The sequence below is a fragment of the Panthera onca genome, chromosome D3 (genome assembly GCF_046562875.1).
Source record: "Panthera onca isolate mPanOnc1 chromosome D3, mPanOnc1 haplotype 2, whole genome shotgun sequence".
NCBI classification, from domain to species: domain Eukaryota; kingdom Metazoa; phylum Chordata; class Mammalia; order Carnivora; family Felidae; genus Panthera; species Panthera onca.
In genome coordinates, this window is record NC_138350.1 from 10,867,799 (window position 1) to 10,890,081 (window position 22,283).

The 22,283-nt window shown below is 46.5% G+C and overlaps 1 long non-coding RNA gene across 2 annotated transcripts in view; it reads left to right on the plus strand.

The window, feature by feature from the left end:
* Window positions 1-22,283, plus strand: part of LOC132665400 (uncharacterized) — a 308,217-nt gene that overhangs the window by 115,085 nt on the left and 170,849 nt on the right. Inside the window, exon 4 of one of the 2 annotated variants that reach the window (XR_009604123.2) lies at window positions 4,047-4,588. The exons of the other annotated variant lie outside the window; for it this stretch is intronic. This is a non-coding gene — a long non-coding RNA (uncharacterized LOC132665400). Of the gene's footprint in view, window positions 1-4,046; window positions 4,589-22,283 lie in introns of those variants that run through there. 2 annotated transcript variants of the gene reach the window in all.

A 22,283-nucleotide genomic window follows, 5' to 3' on the forward strand; every position in this document is an offset into this window, starting at 1 on the left:
CTCCTTTGTATATACATACCACATCTTCTTTATCCATTCATCCATCGATGGACATTCGGGCTCTTTCCATCCTTTGGCTATTGTCAATAGTGCTGCTATAAACATGGGGTGCACATGCCCCTTCGAAACAGCACACCTGTATCCCTTGGATAAATACCTCGTAGTGCAATTGCTGGGTCGAAGGGTAGTTCTGTTTTTAGTTTTTTGAGGAGCCTCCATACTGTTTTCCAGAGTGGCTGCACCAGCTTGCATTCCCATCATTTAAAAAAATTTTAAGTTATTTTTATAAGTTTATTTCTTTTGAGAGAGACTGAGAGAGCGTAAGTGGAGGATGGGCAGAAAGAGAGAGGGAGACAGAGACTCCCAAGCAGCCTCTGCACTGACAGTGGGGTTCAAACCCATGAAACCGTGAGATCACGACCTGAGCCGAAACCAAGAGCGATGCTGAACTGACTGCTGTAACCGACTGAGCCACCCAGGCACCCCATGGGGCTACTGGAACTTTGAAAATGACAGATGTGGCCTGCCTCGGACACAGCTGGGCTAGACTGTCGTGAATTACCACAGCATATGCACGAGCCCGCGTGGCCAAGTCTGACCAAAGACCATTTTATAGTCCGTCCTTTCTGCTGATGAACAGATACCTCTTTGTACTCACCTCTGCTCTTCTACACCAGGCCCTCATTTCACAGCCAGTGGAAGAACGAAGGAAGATCTCTGCACAACCTGAATGAAGTGTTCTCCCCACTTCTGGGCTTCACCACTCCTTCCGGAAGCTTCCGTCTCACGTGGGAGGCTTCCCTAGCTGTTGCCCGCTTCGTCAGAGAGCCCGTAGTTTCTGACCCGAGATATTTTTCTTATGTTCCATCTCCAGCCAAGATCTCAGAGCTCACGTCCACCTGGAGATATGGAAGTCAAGGATCTTCCACTTGACTTCATTCATTCATTCATTCATTCATTCATCTGGCCAATAGTAATGGAATGCCTACTGAGTGCCCTGCACTGCTCTAGGGGGGTGTGGATGCAATGGTTCAGGAGCCCCTGACACTGTCCACATCCTAACCGGGCGAGGAAAAACCCAAATCACAAGAAACCTGTTGATCCTTTAATGAAAGATTTCCTTCCCTATGATCTTTCACTTGTTATTCTCCTGGAGAGAGAGAATTCATTCTCCTTTTGTTGTTTGCCCTTTCCCTCCAAGGCAAGGTTAGGGAGAGCCAAGATTTGTAAGATTTGTGATGAAGTCCTTGTTGTCACAGGGACAGGCTCCGGGATGTCGGGGGGTGGGGAGGTGGGAGGAAAGAACGCTGCAAGCCAGGCCCCAGAAATTAGCCAATCCACCCAACGCTCTTAACGACCTTCTCCGTCTCCAGTTCTTGACAGATAATCAAGATTAGTCAGCAGGAGAATTGACTGTGGTTCTTTAAAGTAGCATATAATTATAATGGTTAGTACTTAAGGGGTATCTTTTCTTTCACGCTCTTTCAGCACCATTATGAGCCCTAAGTCCATAATCTTGGCAGTTTTCACTACATTACTATTATTTTTTAAAATTAAATTGTATAATGACCTACTTGAACAACATTTTAAAAAATGTTAATGTTTGTTTATTTTTGAGAGAGAGGGAGAGACAGAGTGCCAGTGGGAGTGGGGCAGAGAGAGAGGGAGACACAGAATCCGAAGCAGAGTCCAGGCTCTGAGCTGTCAGCACAGAGCCCGACGCGGGGCTCCGAACCCACACACTGTGAGATCGTGACCTGAGCCGAAGTCGGACCTTAACTGACTGAGTCACTCAGGCACCCATTGAACAACAGTTTTAACGAGGCTTTTTATTAAAACAAAACAAAACAAAACAAAACAAAACCCTAATCTTCTACTCAATGTTCTTCTCTGTCCCCTCTGTTTCAGTTTGCTAAAACTTTATGACCCTACTGTGTGCTGCTTGAAGGCCCGGACATGTCACCGTGTCATGCTTATATAGTGCCATATAAATGCTTTTCTTTTTCTTTTTTTGCTTTGGTTTAAGAGATAAGGCTGTTCCATTCCCCTATCCATTCATTGCTCCATTCACAGTGTGTTGAGTTAGCCAAGGAATTTTTAGTTTTTGAGAGTAAGGTTTACCATAAATCATGCAAAGAAAAGATCATGTTTGGAGGCCACTGAAGGATGTGGAATGTAGCAAGGGCTGTGCCAGATGTCACAAGGTCTTGGAACCAGGATCTCCAAAACTCAGGACCCAAGATGACTTTGTCCATCTCTTCTGATTCACGTGGCTTCTCACCTCGGTTTCTCTCTCTCTGTATATCAACTTGTTCTCTTTTCTCTGACTCTTCTGTTTCCTTGCATAATGGCCAGACATGGCCCCAATACTGAAATCTCGAGAAGTAAACACTGATTGGTTCCATTGGGGTCATGTGCTCCCCTTTTGCCCAATCAGCTGTGGACATTGATAAAGTGTGTCCGGCCCATAAATTCCTTAGGAAAAGAAGTCGATGGCTCAGCCACTTTGGTAAACAGTTCCGCAGGTTCTCAGAAAGTTAAACAAGGACTTGGCTTGTGACCCAGCAATTCCGCTCATGTATTTACCCAAGGAAAATGAAACGTGCATCCACATATAACTTGCACAAGAATGCTTGTAGCAGTCAATAAATGCAAGTGACTCAAATGTCCATCAGCTGGTGAACAGAAAAGCCACGTGGTTTTGCCAGGCAATGGAATGTTCTTGGGTAATATACAAAGACATGAAGCATGGATGTATGCTACAACCCAGGTGAACCTCAAAGACACTACGTTAAGTCAGAGAAGCTAGACGCAAAAGGCCATACGTTGCGTGAGTCCATTTACATGAATGTCCTGAAAAGGCAAATTTATAGAGACAGAGGGTAGACTCCTGGTGGCCTGGAGCTGGCAGTGGGAATAAGGAGTAACTACGAATAGAGATTGGGTTTCTTTTTGGGTGGAGGGCAGTTTCAAAATTAGATTGTGGTGATGGTTGCACAACACTGTAAATACGCTAAAAGTATTTAGTTGTTTACTTTCAGTGGGTAAATTTTACGATACGGAAATTATTTCTCAATAAACCACCTGGGGAGCCCCCTCCGTCTGCATCCCTGGTAGATGGGGTTCCCTCCAGTTGCGCCAAGCTGCAGGGTGAAATCCTGCCTCTGTGTCATTGTTTCTATCATTCCTTCCTCCTACCACACCCTCCCTGCCCACATTTGAATGATGGGCTTTTGTGCCACACCGCGTCGGTCATTAGCAACTTCCGGCATCAGGAATTTCTCTTTTCTATGAACTGCTTGCTCTTCAAGACCACCGTTGCCTGGACTCATGCTACTTCTTTTTAAAATAGTGTCTCAGTCCCAAATATCTTCTGTTTCCCTCCTTTCCCCCCAGAACCCAATCTACCCTTCCCACCCTGTTCTCAGCCCCTGGAATCTGATATATATGGACAGCATCAATGGGCTCCCTTGCCCTCTGGCTTCTGTTGGGTTTAGCCAACGGGCTTCTGTTGGGTTTGGCCCTGGTTGGGTCAGAGGGAAGGAATTGAATGAGGCTAGACTATTTAGCTCCTGGATCCAAAGTGGTAAGATGGCCTGTCCTGGATGTCGTGCTCTTCAGCCGAAGACCACTGTTCTTCTCAAGGGTTCCAGCTCCACACGATCTCCTCGGCCCCATCCAGCCCTCCCCTGAGACCTTCTAGGCACAGATGTGGTACCAACTCTTTGCAGCCCTGCATTACTGTACTATTCTTTATGGTTCCCAACCATACAAGCCTTTGTAAATAGTCTCTTTGTAAGTAAATCTTCTTCACGTAGTCATATTTCAAGGGTGCCATTTCCTGTGGAGATTTTGACTGCCACAGCCTTCCTCTCCTTCTCTCCACCCCCTCTCTACTTTCCTTTTCTTCCTGGCTTCATATATTTATGTCCTTGTTGTCGGTTTTTCCCTACGAGTCAGAACAACTGCTTCTGGTTGCCACAAGAGAAAACCCCCGAAACTCCGTGCCTCGCTCCATAAACTTTTATTTCTCTTTCATGTCGCAGTCCTCTGTGTGTGGGAAGCCCTTCTCCATCTTCTTGCTCATCCATGGGAGCACGTGGCCCCCGAAAGCCGGCCATTTTGGCCCATGTTCCCATTGAGCAGAACCGAGTCATGTGACCCCAACCTAATCGCAAGGGTGGCTGGGAAACACGGAAGTCTGCTGAGCACCGTTGCCTCCGCCATCCTCCCCTATTAGAAGGTAAGCTCCCTGAGGGAAGGGACTTGGGCATCCTTGTCACCACTGTCTCCCAGCAGCTGCCACGTGTTGAACACCTGCGAGGCTCGGATGCATGAATAAATGAAGACGGGCATGAATGACGCCTTCCTCTCTGAAATTTTCATCCAATTCTCAGCAAGATGCTCTGATGTAAAGTTCATCGTGAGGGCTAGAACCCTATCTCGCTAATGGCGTTTTCAGTCTTATTCGGATAGGGACTAATCTTGACGTGCTTTGGATTCACACTTTAACCCACCCCCAATCCCTTGCGGATGTCCTTCTCTTTGACCCTGTATTTGGGATAATGACTCCTGTATTTCCCATAGTTCCCCAGAAGAAGCACTGATCACAAGACCCTAATTTATTCTGTGTGGTTTCTGTTCTTTCATTATTTTAATGATGTTACAAATACTTCTTTATTTAATGCCCTTACCATGTGCCAGGAATTAGATTCCTTGTTTCTCTGCCATGCTTTCTCTTCCTAGTTCCCTTCTTCAATCTTCTGAAACTTTTAGGGCCTCGAGGCAATGACCCCCGATGACCCTAACATCCATAGATAATGGCTTCTAAGTACATCTGAGAAACTCCCGCAAGTTACTTTTTCTGGGATGGTTTGTGAGGAGTCTGTGAAACTACGGCTTTGTGGCCAAAAATCCAGTTTCTTGGTCCCGGACTCTGTCTCTAGATTTGGCCTTGGTCCCAAGAGGATTTGGGGATAGAGTGTGGACGCCTCCATAAGGGCTCAATACCCCGAGTGGAGACATAGCTCAAACCACAGATCCTAGGCCCTCATTTTGCATGCTGTGTTCAGAGAGAGTTCTATACGAGGTCAAAAAGTGTTCTATCAGAAAGGTATTCCTGGTGAAAGAAATTTGGGAAAAACTGCTTGGTCCACCTCCCTTTTGGAAACTCACAACTTAAAGCAAAGGCTCTGAAAAGGCCTGGAAATAAACAAAGCAAAAAGCAAGCAAACCTATTCGCTTTTGTTTGGCCTAGTTTATCCCACACGTATTCCACCGTGGATCCCATTTTCATGCAATGTGTGTTAACATCTTGTGGACTTACAATCCTTCTGAGCAGTTTTGGAAACTCTGTCTCTACCTCTGTGATTTCCGGTTCTTAGGTCCATCCTGCAACCTTTTCCATATGTCAGAATTAAGGCTCCGAGATGTAAAGTAGCTTTTGTACGGTAACTTAAGCTCGTGAGTAGCCCAGCTAGAACCTGAGCCCCTGCCCAGTGGGTTGAAAGCCCATATATTTTTGCCTCTGTCCTGTACTCTCCCCCCCGCATGGTGAGCTGCCTGGGATCCATGTTAATTATTCGGTAAAAATAATTTGTAATTAATCGTCGATCGCCTGTCAGTGAATACTATTCTGAAGAACTCGAAGACAGTTTCTTCGCAGCTCCGACGGTCTGCTTTGCATTATCAATTTGTTAAGAAACTCTCTTTTTGGTCGAGCTGTGCAAAAGGAAACTTCCATCCAGACTGTCTGAATTATCCCCAAATTCTGAACTGATGGCATCCAAATGAATAAGACTTTACAGAACTGCACTTGGAGAGTTGATTGGATTTGTCAGTTTTCCTGTGGATATAAAGCCCTGGGTGGCTTGACTGCGAGTATGCTAGAACATAAATAATCACCAGATTTTCAGGTGACTTCCACAGCGTCCACAGGAAAAAGAAAACTCAGGCTATTCGTTTGGGAATCTACAGGCTATCTGAGAAAACCCTGCACATAATCCCAAAGTATGAGCTCAACGATGAGCGTGTTTGAAACAAAACAAAACAAAACAAAACAGACCAGATTGATCTCTTTCTTTTCTTTTTTTGTTTCTTTTCTTTTTTTGAAGCCAAAGTACTTTGCAGCAACCAGTGTTAAGATTTAACAGCCAAGAAGGTCAAGGTGATGAACTTCCAAGTGTTCTTGGACACCAGGCAGCTAGTCAACTCCCCAAACCCCCAAATGCGAGAGAGGGTCAGAAAGCAAGGAAAACATGTTTTCATAACTAAAAAGATTACATCTTGGATCGGTCCATTTATTTATTTATTTCCCGCAAAGGGGTTTCTAGAATGTCACGTCTCTTGGCTTCCTGATGGCTTCTTCCTATGTTTCAAGGAGGGTGAGCTATGGGGCAAGGCCTCGCAACACTAGACTTGGACTTCTCTCGTTTATGTTTTCCAGAGGCTCCGTGCTCTGATGTGATGAAAGATCTGACCCGGGAATTTCAAGTTCATGAGTGGGGCGGGGAGGGGAAGGGGGGGGCCCGGAGGCTTCCCAACCCCAGCTTCCGTCTGCCCCCATTGGCTGGACTCCAGCGACGTTCATTCTTGAAGGGTTAGGTCAGCGCTGCAGTTCTCTAGTGGATCCATGTTCCCTTACAAAGAAACGGCTTGTGCTTCTTTCTGGAACTTGAGGTGTGCGAGGCGTTTATAGTTCATCCTCTGCAGAGCTCGCAGTGGGTGTCAGCACCTGCTCTTGCATTCGGTGGGCACTAACTGAGCATCTACTCGTGCCAGGCACTGCCGAGCACTGAGGGTGTCAGGAACAGACGACATCATCTCTATCCTCTTGAGAATTCCCGTATTGTTTTGAATCATGTGACACCCGCTGCTGCCGTAGGTCACTTGGCCTCAGAGGCAAGGATTGTATTAGGAGTCATCTCTTCCAGTCTTCTCATTTGATAGGTGGGACGACAAAGGTCCAGACACGAGGAAGGGGCTCGCTCAAGGTCACCCAGTGGATTAGTTACAAAACCTAGAGAAGGATCCAGTTTTCTGGCTTTCCAGCCCAAAGCTCTTTCCCTTGTACTCCGATGCCTCCCCAGTTCATTCAATTGGGCTTTGCTGAGCTCTCTCTCACTAGGCACCACGAGCCGTGTTCGGCGCCCCATGAATCCCAAAGTTGTCACTCAAGAAACTGAAGATCCACACTGGAGGTGATGGATCCTTGAGCCATTAGTTGGGAAACGCGGAGAAAGGTTAGACGTGGGAATCCGATAGTCTTGGATTTAAATCCTCGCCTTCCATTCACTCATCCTGTTCTTTTGGGCAAGTAATTTGAGCTTTTATGAGGCTCAGTTTTCGCATCTTTGAAACAGGAGTGTTGATAGTAACTCCCGCCTATGAGTGTTGGGCGAAGAAGCAGTCCTATATGGAAAATGTTTTGCAAAGTTCCTGGCACAAAACAGGGAACCCTGCGTGGTTGTCATGAATCGTAAGTACTGTGATAAATGCTATAGATGGTTATACGTAGTGTTCTGGAAATACATAGGAAGGAACAGCTAATTATGTCCCCAGGCTGGGATAAGAGAAAGGGACTCTTTTTTTTCTTTTTTTTCTATTGGATTTTTCTGCCTGATTGATGTGCAGGGAGGGTGTATATTTTACGGCTGAAGTCTCTGTGTAGACATTTCTACACTGAGAAGTTCGTTTTCCTGTAAGAAGCGACAAAGCTAAAAACAGACGTTGAGTGCACAACAGGACCCTTCCGTTGCTGACTAGCCAGATAACAGGCTTTTTTAATGGCTCTGTCCACTTGCTCTAAGTACGTGGACAGCCCATGTCCAGAGGATGATCTAAGACATAGAAGTTCTTAAAAAGGTTTATGAATCATCAGAGATCAAATGGGTTGAGTCATCCAGCATTATATACTTTTTTTGTGTGTTGGAATTGCTTTGAAAACGGGTAATGCTATCAAGGTCATTCTCTGGTGTTGCTCAAGCAGTTGGTATTGACAAACATTTCCCAAAGCCTGCTTTGTGGAACACTAGACCCGTGATGTGCTTGGGAACTTTGGGCACAACGCATACCCGGATTGTCCCAGGGTATCTGAGAGCGAATGCACCGTATGATCCATGAGGAAAGAATCCAATTTGTGTTTTTAAACCCAGGAGAATTGTCTTTAATCCCCAGATTATGAGGTCTGTGAGTACAGGAATTATACCTCCCTTTTTCTCTGTTGTAACCCAGCAACTAGCACAATTTGGGATGTAGCACAAATGGGATGTAGTGTCCACTTAATACATATTTATTAAAAATAAGTACATGTTTCCCAAACTTGCCTGACCACTGAAGCCCCCTTTTTGTCCATGGTATATGTAACAGCATCTTGCTGAAGGAAAGGAAAGTTTCCTTCAAACCCAAATAGCAAAATTGGCTCCACGAAGATGTCTTAGGTGGAATTGGTGGGAGGGTTGTATTGGTGGAGCTCTGGACCCCCAACCCTTATCTCAACCTGCGCATCCTTGCCGTCATGGTAACCGCTTTGTACCTTAGGATTTCTTCTGAATTAAGAGTTAGGTGTTTATCATACACTTGAAATACACTATTCCAGAAGGAATTGGATTCCCAGGGGATGTTCATATAACCGAAGGGAACGATCAAGGTTGGGCTTGACAGATTTAGCTAGATGTGTTTTAAGAAAAAGTGTGCCTCTAAAACTCATTTGATTATAGATTCACTCGTTTGTCTGTATTTATTGAATGTGTCTAGGGCCAGACACTCTTCTAGATCTTGAAGATACAGGGAAGTCTGGTAGATAAGGTCTCTGACCTCAAGGAGCTGGCAGTTGGCGGGACAGGGGGATACTGGTTAGGAAACCAGGGGGCAGTCACGTGACAAGCATGCTTTCCCAAAGACACACACGATGCGAGGGTGGTATAATGGTGAGATCAGAGTGAGGGCGCTCACAGGAGGTTAGCGGTGTGTATAGAAAGACCTGTACCGGAAGGAGCCACTAGAGTTCAGACCCAGACGACATCTGAAGACCAAAAAGGAGGGCATCCGCAAGCGCAAAGACATTGAGGCGGGAACAAAATTGGCGCACTCAGAGAAGGTGAAGCAAAGCAGGGTGGCCAGAGGACAGCAAGCTAGGGGGCGAAATGAAATCGAAGATATTCACAGCACCTTACCAGTGCCAAGCACGGCACCGTGGATACCTGGTGAATGTGCACATTTATATAACGAATTAATTGCACTCTTCCATCCCCGTTCTCCATAATCTTTGGTTCCCTTGTTTGTTCATGTGTTAGAAGATAAAGCTATTTTTTTTTTTTTTTAAAGAGCTAGATACCGTTTTTGCTCTTCTGGTGAGTCTGACCATATCCGATGTGATATCAGGTGATAAATTTTGCCGGTTAACTTCCTCGCGAGGCGTCTATTACAGAAGGAAGAGGCCCATGAAGGACCCGTGACGTGGCCAACCTCGCGCAGGGCACTTCTCAGAAACCAGGGGTGGGGACCCACCTTCTCACCTTGCGATTGAGCTCCTGGCTGGAAGGATTAACTGATCCACTTAACTCCATTTACTTTGACATGCTCACACTTGAACTTTCCCCAGTATGACGTGCTCAGTTCCCCAAATGTGGGATTTTAAGTGAAACCCTGACATTTAGCTCTAGGGCTCAACAGCAGTACTTAAATCCCCCAATTAGAAGCAGAAATGGAGATGAAATGGTCCCAAGGAATCTGGAGACACAACAGTTTCAAAAGGCAGCAACAGGCCGGGGCAGAGAGAGAGAGAGAAGTTTTCGATCTCACACCAGGAATGTGGAGCTAAATGAGAGCCATTGGAAGGCTCTGGGGGTTGTAAAATGGAATTCTCTCTCGTACAGTACGCAAGAGTTATTAAGTGTGTATACGAGACTCCTGTTTTACTTCACGTACATGATTATTTTATACTGGCGAGTTTGGAAAGAGTTATAGGCTGAGAACTGGCCAAGACACAAGATGAGCAGTGGGGAGCGGGGTGAGAGCTGCAGGGTTGCTGTTGGGGGCTCGGGCTACTTGGGGAAAGCCAACGCGAGGTCCATCGTGGATCGGGGGGGTTGGGGAGAAGTGGAGTGCGGCACCGGGCTTTGTATAGGCTCATCTCCAAAAAGGCATCCCGGGCTTGGTCTTCGTGGGACAGTGCCAGGTGTGAGAATTGGGAGAACAGAATCTGGACCCAAGCCCAGCCAACTGGGTTTGGCCCACCAAGGTCTAGAGACCAGGAATATAAAGAATTTGGATTGGACTTGCTTGGCTTTAAGACACAAGAGGGACCATGAGCCATTCTCAACACACTCGGTGACTTCCAAAGTGAGAAATACATTATGTTTCTGAACGACGTCCAGGAGGCAGAGAGCTGGGGAGAGAGAGCTGCTTTGGGAGAGGCCCAATTACCAACAGCTTGGGCTGGTTGCATCTTTCGCGGGTTACATTCCTTTTTAAAGGAGGCAGGGCTCTGGCATCAGAACAATTTGGATCCCTAGTTTTGCTTCTAAATTCCGTGACCTTGAGAATGTTAATTAATCTCTCTGGCCTCAGTTTTGCCGATTGTAAAATGGGGGTTAGAACGTCTACTGGGGCGCCTTGCCTGGGTGGCTCAGTCGCTTGAGCGTCCGACTCCTGATTTTGGCTCAGGTCATGATCCCGGGGACGTGGGATCAAGCCCTGTGTCGGGCTCCTCGCTGGGCATTGGAGCCTGCTTAGGATTCTCTCTCTCTCTCTCTCTCTCTCTCTCTCTGCCCCTCTCCCCTGCTCTCTTTCTCTCTCTAAAGTAAAAACAAACAAAAAATCCCCCACATCTACTTGTACTGAAGATATAATATGGCAGAGGATACACAAAGTTGAGCCATCACTCAATAATAATGATTTATGTTAATAGTAATGTGAACAAAGGACAATCGATTGCGCTGGGTGGGAGGCCTGACTGGCAGTGTGTATGAAATCTCTTGTTTGTTGAGCAGGGCTCTCTTCTTCTCTGTTCTTTGTGCCCTAGGCTCACTGTGGCACAGCTACAAAAGCCTTACAAAACCTTGTTGAGTTGACAACGTGGTTTTTATAGCTTGGAAAGAGGCTGTCTTCCTGGGGACCTGCCTCCCACTCCTGGGTGACTTAGGTGCTGTGGTCTTCAGACTGGCTGAACGCCAATCATATCGGGCCCAAAGCTTGCTAAGATATGCTTCCATTTAAGATATACTTGTAGCCCTAATCCTTCGAAGTGACAACTTTCCTAAGGGGAAAAAAAAATCATTTATAACTATGTGTTCCGGAGACACGGAATCCACCTCTTGACGGAGCTTAAACGAGATAGACGTTTATTTCTCTCTCACGCAAGGTGGTTTCCACTTCGTAAGGGCCGTGCAGAGACACAGACGCCTTCTGTCTTGCCCCTTGTCCCACGACCCAAGATGGTACGTGACCACCTGCATATTCTAGGCAGAGGAAAGAAGACAAGAAGGCGGAGGCATGACCCTTCCTTTTAAGGGCATAACCGTTGGTCAGATTGGAGTCGTGGGACGGGTCCGACTGCAAGGGAAAGTGGGTAACGAATGTAGTCTTTGTTCTCTGTCCATGTGCCTTGCTAACCATCAGGGATTCTTAAGAGGAAAGGGGCAATAGATTTTGCCAGGCAATTGGCCATCCAGGCCTTAGTTTCCTTCTTGACCAAGCTGGGTTGTAAAGTAGGTATAATACTGTAATAATTCCAACTTCACAGGGCCGTCGGGCGCTGGGGCGATACATGCAGAATACCTATTCCAGAATCTGTGGCTCGTAGCCAACCTTTGGCCCCCTCTTCTCCCTCCTTATCTCATTGTGCTCTACCTAGACGGTAGCAGGTCCTGGAATGTTTCTTGTCCTTAGCTTGCTACATGCCTGTTCCTCCCAGACTGTGAGGTCTTAAGAATAGGGACCATGCTCAAAGAAACACTTGGCATTTTGAGTAGATTGCATTGTGTCTGGAACAGACTAGGTTCTTGGTAATGTTTGCTCTAATAAATACATACACACACGCATAAATGGAAAACCACTGTCGATGAAGCCAGACATGACCATGAAGGGTACATGTATGCTGGCCCAAGAAGGCACCCTGCATTCCGGATTCTGCACTAAAGTTTCTTACATGGGTTAACTTATTCATTCATCATTAGCAGATATCGTCGTTACTTTGCTTTTCAGGCAAGGTCTTCTCAGGTTTTCCAGTCACCTCTACAAGGGTCCCTTGGAACGAGGTCCAGCATTTTATGCGACATACTTTGTAAACTACCAATTTCATTTCCCTCCTTCCAGTACAGGGGGAAAACCAAGGCCAGCGCTGGAAGGGATCTGTTCGAGTTTAGATCGGAAGTGTAGAAAGTGTCCCAGTGCCCAGTTTAAGACTATATGCCACGAATCTCCAAGAAAGCCATCAGACACATTCAACCAGGTCACCCAAACTCAAGAGTAGGAGGTCACAGTTCAGTTACTGTGGATTACAGCTTCAGATAACTAAAGAGAACACATCGATTATTTAAGACTGTTGTGGTTAGGCAAAAATATATGTGGCCAGTATTTGGAGTCAGAACTTTTGTTGCGATCTGTGCTTTGAAAGGCAGACATGTTTATTTATCCTAAGAGCTTGCAAAGTGCCAGCTCCCCAGCAGCGAATAATTCAATGACTCAGATGCAAACCCCAAACTCCAAACTGGCTCAGGAGAGGTGGCGATTATGGAAAATCCTGCTTCATCTAGCCCACGGAACTGACCACCCGGGAGCTGGCAAACAGACCTCAAAGCAGGAAAGAAATAGAAGTGTCCAAAGAAGAAATGGAAAACACAACCTAGAAACAAACCGAGCCTTGAGCAAGACCATGAGTGAGCTGAGTCGGGGGTAATATTCCAGGGTGGTTTCTCAAGGCTGCTGGGCCCCGGCGTTCTCTGTGGGGATGCATTGTGAAGACAAACATGTCTATTGTAAAGGACTTCAGAGAATTTGTATCCCAGGAACGTTGGACGATTGTCTTAAATCTGCGATTGCAAAGCCCATGTCCACTTTGGCCGGGCGGGGAATGTAGGTGAATAAGTGAGCCGGGCGTAAGATGATCAAATGCAGCTGGTCATAAGGCCCAGGGTTGATGGGGAGCTGTGGGGAGCGTGGCAGCCACAGCAAGCTTGCCTCAATTAGAGAGAGCAGCTGCCCGCCCCTAGCCAATTGTTGCCGCATGGAAATGTGGGTCCAGTGTTGATAGATCCTGCACCTTGTCAAAAGAATCTCAAAACCTTAGATTTTCACGAGCAATCTGCTTTTTAAAAGATTGTCAGCTAATGCACAATTCAAAAGCCATCTGGAAGCTCTCTCCTCCTGTGCATCCACATGACCGCCAATGGTGGCCGTGGACCGTCTGTTGTGACTCCCTATTTAAGACCCTTGGAATAGACAGAGGACCTCTAATTCTACCCCTGCATTCTATACCGGTGACAAATGGACCTTGGGATTCATCTTAAGTCCCACGACCGTGGCAGTGGCAGGGCTGGGTTCTGCTTTTCTTTCCCTTGCGGTGCAGATTCTGGACCTGTCCGTCTTCCAGAATGGAACAACTGTAGGTACTGACTAAACACAAGCTAAGTCTCCTGCCTTTCATGGAGAAAAGCAAATCCCACCCTAGTTCTTAACGATAGTGATGCTGGTGGTGACAATGATAATAAATACCCGGTAGAACGCTCTGGGTGGCAAGTAACAGGAAACCCTGATTCAGGTTGACTTAATACATGAAATTCTTATCTGTCGTACCTGGAAGATCAGAGGAAGGACGGGTGCCAGGTTCAGTGTGATCAATGACATTATCAAGAGTCTGGGTCCTTTCTGTTTTTCTGCTTTGCGGGCCTCATTTTGCTTCATCCCCAGACTCCCTCCCTCCCACCCTTCCATCCTTCCCTTCTCTTCCTCCTCCTCCTGCTCCTTCCTTTCTTCTTCTTCTTCTTCTTCTTCTTCTTCTTCTTCTTCTCCTCCTCCTCCTCCTCCTCCTCCTCCTCCTCCTCCTCCCCCCTTCTTCTTCTCCCCCTTCTTCTTCTTCTCTCTCTCTCTCTCTCTCTCTCTCAATAAGGCTGCCAATACCAAGTGACTCTGTATGCTTTATTGTTCTATCTGGAAAAAGAGAACAAAAAAAATCTTAAAACTTCTCCCTCAGACATGGACTATAGATCTTCTCTTCCATCTAGTTGAGCCAACTGTCCATTCCTGGACCGATACCAGTAGACAAGGAGAGCTGTGTGCTGACTGGATGAACGGTGCAGTCTCCTTTAGGAACTGCGATGGGACCAGTGGGAGAAGGGTTGGTATGTCTGTGGTTACCTTCCTCTTCAGCTAGACACCTTGGCTCTTCTCAGAGGCCAGTGAGCCAACTTATGAATCTTCAGAATAGCCTCGTGGTGGGCTGGACCCTGGGCTTTCCCACAAATATCCCAGAGGCCTGGCTCTCTGTTTTTCTAGCAAACCTACTTTAAGGCAGAATTTCTCAACCTTTCATAGTACCAGAAGCCCCAAGGAACCTGATAAAAAATGAACATTCCGGTTCCCCATCCCAGAGAAGTCTGGTTCAGGAGGTCAGAGAATCTTTATCTTTCACAAGCTTTCCAGACAATTTTGATTTGGGTGGTCAGGTATCATACTTTAAGAGATGCCTCCCTAGACTATGAAAACTGGATGTCCCGCAACTCACGAGTATAGAAGGAGTAGCCATCAGGGAAATGCTTAGGCTTGTGAAATTTCTTTCTTGTGATTCCCTTTGAATTCTTGGAATAAGAACACTTCATCGGAGTTTGCCTGCGTGGTTTTTCTGGAGTGCATTGAAGGAACCTTTGGAAAAGAGTGAGGAAGTGCTGGAAGGAAGATGAGAGGAATGTCCTCTGTCCCTTCAGCTTCTACCCGTGTCCGGAATCATCCTCGGTGCATGGGTCGCAAGATATTGGAAGCCGGGATGTCTTGATTGTAATTCATCCGTGGAACCCTATTTGTGGATGTTAGCCACTGCGTGAATTAGGTCGTCCTGTGAGTAAATAGAGCTGAATCCCCAGTGACAAAATGCTTTTATTTCCATTCTCACTTCATTGTTCTGATAGCTGGAGGGAGTTTGGGGCTAGTATGTAACGCCTCTGCACAACCTGCTATCTCCCTTTTTGACGAAGAGACAGCAGAGCTTGGGCTCAGGGGCTTGAAATGTAATATCAGCATAATTCTATTAACTTTAATATAATTAAAAGCATTGAGCTATCATTTAATTACACTGCTTTGCTTCCATCAAGTGTCTGATAGGATAGATGCTAGATTAGGCAGACCTAAAAAAAAAAAAAATCCCAGTGGCCTAAAACAACACAGCCTTATGTGATATTTAGACTACTGAACCAATCGCTCAGGGCCCTGGGTGGACAGAGTGGCCACTGTCTCAAACATTGTCAGTTTTCCTGGTACAGCAAGAGAAGTCTGAATGTTCTCCTACTGGCTGTGAAATACCGTGGCCTGAATATGACACCCGGGGCTTCTGCTCACAGCCCATTGGCCAGAACTAGTCACATGGCCCCACTCAATGCCAAGGGCTCATGTGACTAGGGTGATAGACACGGAAACATTTGATCAAGAGCACAGACGCCTACCGCCCAGTGTGGTTGTTTGGTCTGTCTTTCAGCCACTTTTCTTCCACTGTTTTCTTCCGGATTCTCAGGGTGGGCACCTTGCCTGGGGCTGCCTTAACATAGATGTTCATGCAGGACTGTAATGGGACAGCCCAGGCCTTGCTTCTGGGTTCAGTCCCTTCCGGTCTATGTAACTTTGGTCAAGTCACTTCACCCCATTGGTCCTCAGTTTCCTCATGTAAAGCGGGATAATAATCATAACAACACCGACTTCAGCCGTTCATTGAGAGATTGGAAGCGTTAATATACGGAAAACACAACATTGTGGCCCATAGCACATGCTCAGTAAATGCTCGTTATGGCTTGACGTGCCCTGCATCCAATTAGTTCCATAAACCATTACAATGAAGTGTGACGGGGATGTCGTACAGGGGTGCACAGGGTGCAGGGGTGCCTAGCACTGGGAAGGGATCCAGTTTCGGGCTCTGTGAGACACTGTTCTCCCTAAAGAAGCAGGGATTTAGGAGGAAGCATAGTTAGCCAGGTGAATAGTGTGGCAATATATGTTCTAGGCAGAGGGAGCGGCCAAGGTGTGGGGTTGTGGTGAACTTTTATGCACTTTCACCAGAAATTCCGGGTTGACAGCTCCTTTCCCCAGATGCTCTGATGCTTTTCCTTTGATGCCTTGTGAGCGATGCTGGGTTCTTGGCTCTTGCAGAAGTCCTGATTCTCAAGAAGGGTCCTCGGCTTCCAGACCAGTCTATGCCTTTCCCATTGGATGTTAATTTCCCGTGGCCCAAGACCAGTTTGCTGAGATCTTGGAACTACTCTCTCAGGATAGCCGGGGCTTGACTGCCACCCATGGTGTACTGGGCTTTTCTTAGAGGATTTTTGGAAACATGGGGACTAGAGACATTAGGGATTGAATTACTCTAGCGAGTGAGGGATTTTCAGAGCCTAGAAAGCTGGGGTGTTTGTGTGCCTATCGTGGCCAGAGTTAAGGAGAAGCTAACTGAGGAAGATGCTAGAAGGCTGTACCCACAGGCAGTTCTTATAAAAGGCAAAAAATGGCCAAGTTCTGGTTAAGAACTAAGTCATGGCCTCGCTCATTTCATGCCTTTACCTTCCCCTGTCACTTTGGCTTGGATTTGCTCACCAGGAACCCTCCACTAGGCGTGTGGCTTTAAGAAAATTGCCTTGAACCCTGGTCTTGGCTGCCACAGCCGCCCCACTGAAACTCTGATGGGGCCGGTGGGTGGCATCATTTGGCTGGCAGCCCGGCCGGAATGTCATTCGCTGAACAACACTGACCTTCTGGGAGGAACGTCCACTTGACCGCCAGGCAAGAGCAAAGGACACTGTGGCGAGGCACATTGGAAGTTTCCTGCTCTCCAGGAATCACGAATCAAACAAGCGTGAGGCAGACCAATTAACGAAAGCAACAATCAGGGCAGCAGGATTTGCCATCATGACTTGAATCCCTGCTGTGCGTCCGTCACTGCCACAGGGCCTGGCTGTAGATGATGTCACCCAATTCCCACAACAACCTGGAAAGGGAAGCATGATTTCAAGGATCCTCTGCTCTATCTGATTTGACACAGCTCGTTTGAGGGAATAGCCATGGCCAAATGCAAAAATCACGGTTTGGGTTACTAAGAAACATGCATCGTATGTGCCCCAGACCTCCACCCTGTCCCTGGCTGTGTCACTCGTCTCCTCCCCCAAGAAACAGTTTAAGGAGTTAATATTTTTACCGTTTTGACCTTGTCCCCCGAAAGGAAATGTCCTGTACGTTAGCACCGATGTCCCCATTTTGAGATGACTGAGCTGAGGCTGAGAGATGTCAAGTCACACAGAGTTCCCAAGAGGCAGAGCTGAGATCGTTTTCTTAATGTCATCCTTTTGTTTTGACATCATCTCAGACATGCCCAGAAGTTGAGAAGGATCCCTTTCTTACCCCTTCCCCAGTGGACCCAAATGTTAATGTTTTTTCGCATTCCTTTTTCTTTCCCCTTCCTTTTTTTTTCCTCCCTTCTGAACCATTTGAGATTCAGTTGCACATTGAATGCTCCCTTTTACCTCTAGGTATTTTTGTGTTTATTTCCTAAACACGAGAACAGTCTCTTCTGTAATCCCAGTGCCGCTGTTCAAATCAGGTAACAGATATTGATACAGATACGGTATCATTATCTAGTCTACAGACTTTGTATTTCACCAATTGACAAATCGCCCCAATAATGTCCTTCGCAGCAACTGATAAGAAAGAAGAAAGAGCAGAGAGAGGCGGGGGAGGGGGGGTGGGGAGAAGAAAAGAACAAAGGCAAAAAGAAGGAAAAGAAAAAAATTCTTGAACCACTCGATGTATTTATGTGTCGTTGCCTCTGGAGTCTCTCTGTTAATCTGGAAGAGTTTCCTTAGTCTTTCTTTGTGTTTTGTGGCAGAAACAGCTTTGAAAAAGGACAGGCCAGTTATTTCGTAGAAGGTCCATGGGTTTGGATTTGTGGCGTGAGATCTATGTTATGTGCTTTTGGCAGGAACACCATAGAAGTGTTGCCGTGTACTTCCCAGCACATCATGTGGGAGGCACATGACAAAGACTTGTCCTAGGATTGGTGATGTTGGCTTTGGTCATTTGGTTAAGGTGGTGTCTATGATTTCCTCTGGGATCAGGAAGTATTTTGGAGCGAAATCGTTTGAAACCCTGTGAAGATCAGAGCCGGGACTTTCCACCCAGTAAGTCTGACTCCAGAACCGACAATTATCTGTTACGCTTACCATCTCCCTATACAGCTGGCATTTAGTCAGGATTTACCAGGCACTGTGCGAAGCAAATTCAATGCATTCTTCCTTTCTTTTTTTTTTTTTTTACGTTTATTTATTTTTGAGACAGAGAGAGAGAGAGACAGAGCATGAACGGGGGAGGGTCAGAGAGAGAGAGGGAGACACAGAATATGAAACAGGCTCCAGGCTCTGAACTGTCAGCCCAGAGCCCGACGCGGGGCTCAACCTCATGGACCGCGAGATCACGACCTGAGCCGAAGTCGGACGCTTCACCGACTGAGCCACCCAGGCGCCCCAATGCATTCATTCTTTTTAAAGTTTGTTTATTTACGTTGAGAGAGAGAGAGAAGGAGAGAGGGAGAGCAAGCATGAGCACGGGAGGGGCAGAGAGAGAGGGAGAGACAGAATCCCAAGAGCCCAACTTGGGGCTCAAACTCACAGGCCATGAGATCATGACCTGATCTCAAGAGCTGGACGCTTAACTGACAGAGCCGCCCAGGGGGCCCCGTGCATTCTTTCTTTTAACTCAGAATAATTTTCAGCGTGATAGGGACCCCATCTATCACACTCAGTCTTCATCGGCATTATACGCTGTACTCAGGATGCAGAAGACTTCATCAGCTCTCGCTAAAATAGACCCCAGTTTTATCCGCTGGCCAGAGAATCCAAACTGGGAGCTCACATGGCACTCACAGATTCCCAAGGAGCAGATGTCCCCAGAAGTCTTATCCAAACAAAACCCGGGCCAGAGATGTGAACTAATAGGGGAAAATCCATGTGCGTGCGATGCCGAAAGTGTCTGGATGTACCAAAGGAATGGCTTTTTATGAGATTTAATATTCCCCTCACTGGAGACACATTGCTATCAAATAATAAACAGCAGAGTCTACGGTGTTGATCTTTAAAGTAAACCCTATCCCTATTAGCTTATCTACCCAAGTATTAAAACTAATAAAATAATAAACTTTATGACATAGACACTTAGCTCAATTCCATTCTGCCCCCACTTCTAACTACAATTTTCTCCTTCTATGACTGTTGGTTGTTTCAGCCATTTCCTGCTTATCATTAAACTATCTGGAACATTTTCATGTGTTTGGATGACAGTTTTCAGTTGCCCTGGGATAGTTTTATCTTTCTTTCTCTCTCTTTCTCACTATCCCCTCCCCTCTGTTCTCTGACTCTGTCTCTTTCTGTTTTGCTTTAAATTGAACCTTATTGTCTCTCTTTCCTTCGCCCCATGTTTGACTTCTGCAGCCTGTCAATCCCAGCAGGCAAGAACATCTCCTTATCAGGTTCAGGATCACCTGCATCTTGGGGGCCCTTGTGAGCTTACTAAAGGGAAAGGAGAAAGAGTAACTGAGGAGGAGCATGGGAGACTCAATATTCATTCAGGCAACATTTGGTCTGAGGTCTCTGAAGGCCTGGCAACGTCATGTTATAAGGTTGAGGCAGGTCAGGGAGGAGAGGAGAGGAGAGGAGGGGAGAGGAGGGGAGAGGAGGGGAGAGGAGGGGAGAGGAGGGGAGAGGAGGGGAGAGGAAGGAAGAAAAAGAAAAGAAGAAAAAAGAAAGAAAGAAAGAGAAAGAAAGAAAGAAAGAAAGAAAGAAAGAAAAAGAGAAAGAAAGAAAGAGAAAGAAAGAAAGAAAAAGAGAAAGAAAGAAAGAGAGAAAGAAAGAAAAAGAAAGAGAAAGAAAGAAAGAAAAAGAAAAGAAAGAAAGAAAGAAAGAAAGAAAGAAAGAAAGAGAAAAAGAAGGGGGAGGAGAGGGGAAGGAAGGGAAGAGAAGGAAAGGGGAGGGTGGGGAAGGGGAGGGGAGGAAAGGGGAGGGGAGGGAAGGGAAGGGCAACAATGTACAGAAGGGTTGCTTCTTACATGGGTGGTTAACTCCATGAAGAGCGAGGGCGTAAGTCACGCGTGCGGAGAAGAAAATATCCTTGACTCTCCCTTAGGATGTAGCTTTGTTGGAGACCGGTGTCTCATCTCTCCATAACCAGATCCAGATTTGCTTCCACCATTAGATGGCTTTCTGTTATTGAGAACCAGCAAAAGTAGCTGGCTGTGTTTAAGAGGCATGTTGCATGGAAACACGTATCGAAGGCCCAGAAAGACACCAGCATGGGAGCTGCTCACACACTAGGGCAGCACTGGAGCTGGGCCTGAGTAAATGAGGACTGATGTTTTGGCCTCAGTCTTTAGAGCATCTCCAAGAGACAGGTAGATGTGGACGCCAGAGACCCATCTCGTGGCCCAGGCATCTTGTGTTCCATCTCCAGCCGTCCATACGAGCAGCGTTCTGCCAGTGGCCACAAAAGCATAGTATCGGGTAACAATCGACTGACTGAATGGTAATTTGACTCACTGCCAACAACCCACAGGTCTTACACCTTCCCCCTTCTTTTTAACTTTGTGGATTTGTGTATGTCTGCGTCTGGATGAGGTGAGAAATATGTTATTCAGGCAAGAAGAAAGTCGTGCTCAGGAAGATTTTTAATTTAGCTTGAGTACTTCCGTGCTCTGAAAATGACTTTTCTCCACACCCTGCCCCCACCCGAGCGTAAAGGAAATATATATTCGTTCCAGAAAATATGGAAAAAACACTACCGGTCAGGGGACTTGATTGTTAAGAAACATAAACTCGCTATGACTGCCTTAAGCAAAACTTAATTTATTCGATGCAAAGTCTGGATCTCTCAGAATTGGCAGGAGGTTTTGCAAATTAGGTTTAGAAAGTGGGAATGAATCGTGGAAGCTGTAGGAGGTGGGAAGGGCAGGGACAACAGCTACAGTGTCATGGTAGGAAGGCTCAGGATAGCATACCAATGCTATCTGCCTTTTTTTTTAAATTTTTTTTTAATGTTTATTTCTGAGACAGGGAGAGACAGAGCTTGAGTGGGGGAGGGGCAGAGAGAAAGGGAGACAAAGAATCCGAAGCAGGCTCCAGGCTCTGAGCTGTCAGCACAGAGCGTGACGCGGGGCTCGAACTCCCAAACCGTGAGATCATGACCTAAGCTGAAGTCGGTTGCTCAACGGACTGAGCCATCCAGGTGCCCCTCTCCCTTTTTTTTTTAATTACATCATTCAGTAAGTGTTAGGGGCTGGACTGTGCACCCTAAAGATTATGTGTTTAAGCCCAAATTCCCAATACCTTAGAATATGATTGTATTTGGAGATAGGCCCTTTAAAGAGGTAATTTAGTCAAAATGAGGTCACTAGGGTGGGCCCTAGTCCAAGCTGACTTGGTGTCCTTTTAAGAAGAGGAGATTTGGACACACAAAGAGACACCAGGAATACACACACACACACACACACACACACACACACACACACACAGAAAAAGCCACATGAGAACATAGCAATATGGCATCCATCTCCAAGCTGAAGAGAGAAAAAACAACCCTGAGGGCACCTTGATCTTGGACTTCCAGCCTCCGCAAGGGTGAGAAAATAAGTTTCTGTTGTTTAAGCTCCCCAGTCTGTGGTATCTCGTTTATGTAATCCCTAGCAAACCAATAAACTAAGGAAGCGAAGTTTTGGGAGAGGACGTCCTATTGACTGGACCGAGATCACAGGACTGTTTCCCAGTTGTATCTCTTGACTTCTGTCGTGGAAGGTAGACCCCTGGAACTGCCTGGCCACTAATGCACAACAAGGCAAAGATCAGCCTTCAAAATAAGATCTGGACATGTGGCAGCCGGCCTTCTTGATGATCCCCAGTGAGGAACTATCCTCCCTTCTGGCATTCACACCTGTGATAGGTCCCTCCTCTGTTGAATCAGATCTAGTTTGTGTGACGAACAGATTATGCCAGAGGAAACCATGTAGAGTTAGGTTATGACAGGTGTTATGCATCTTCCTTGACCCCCCCGCCCCC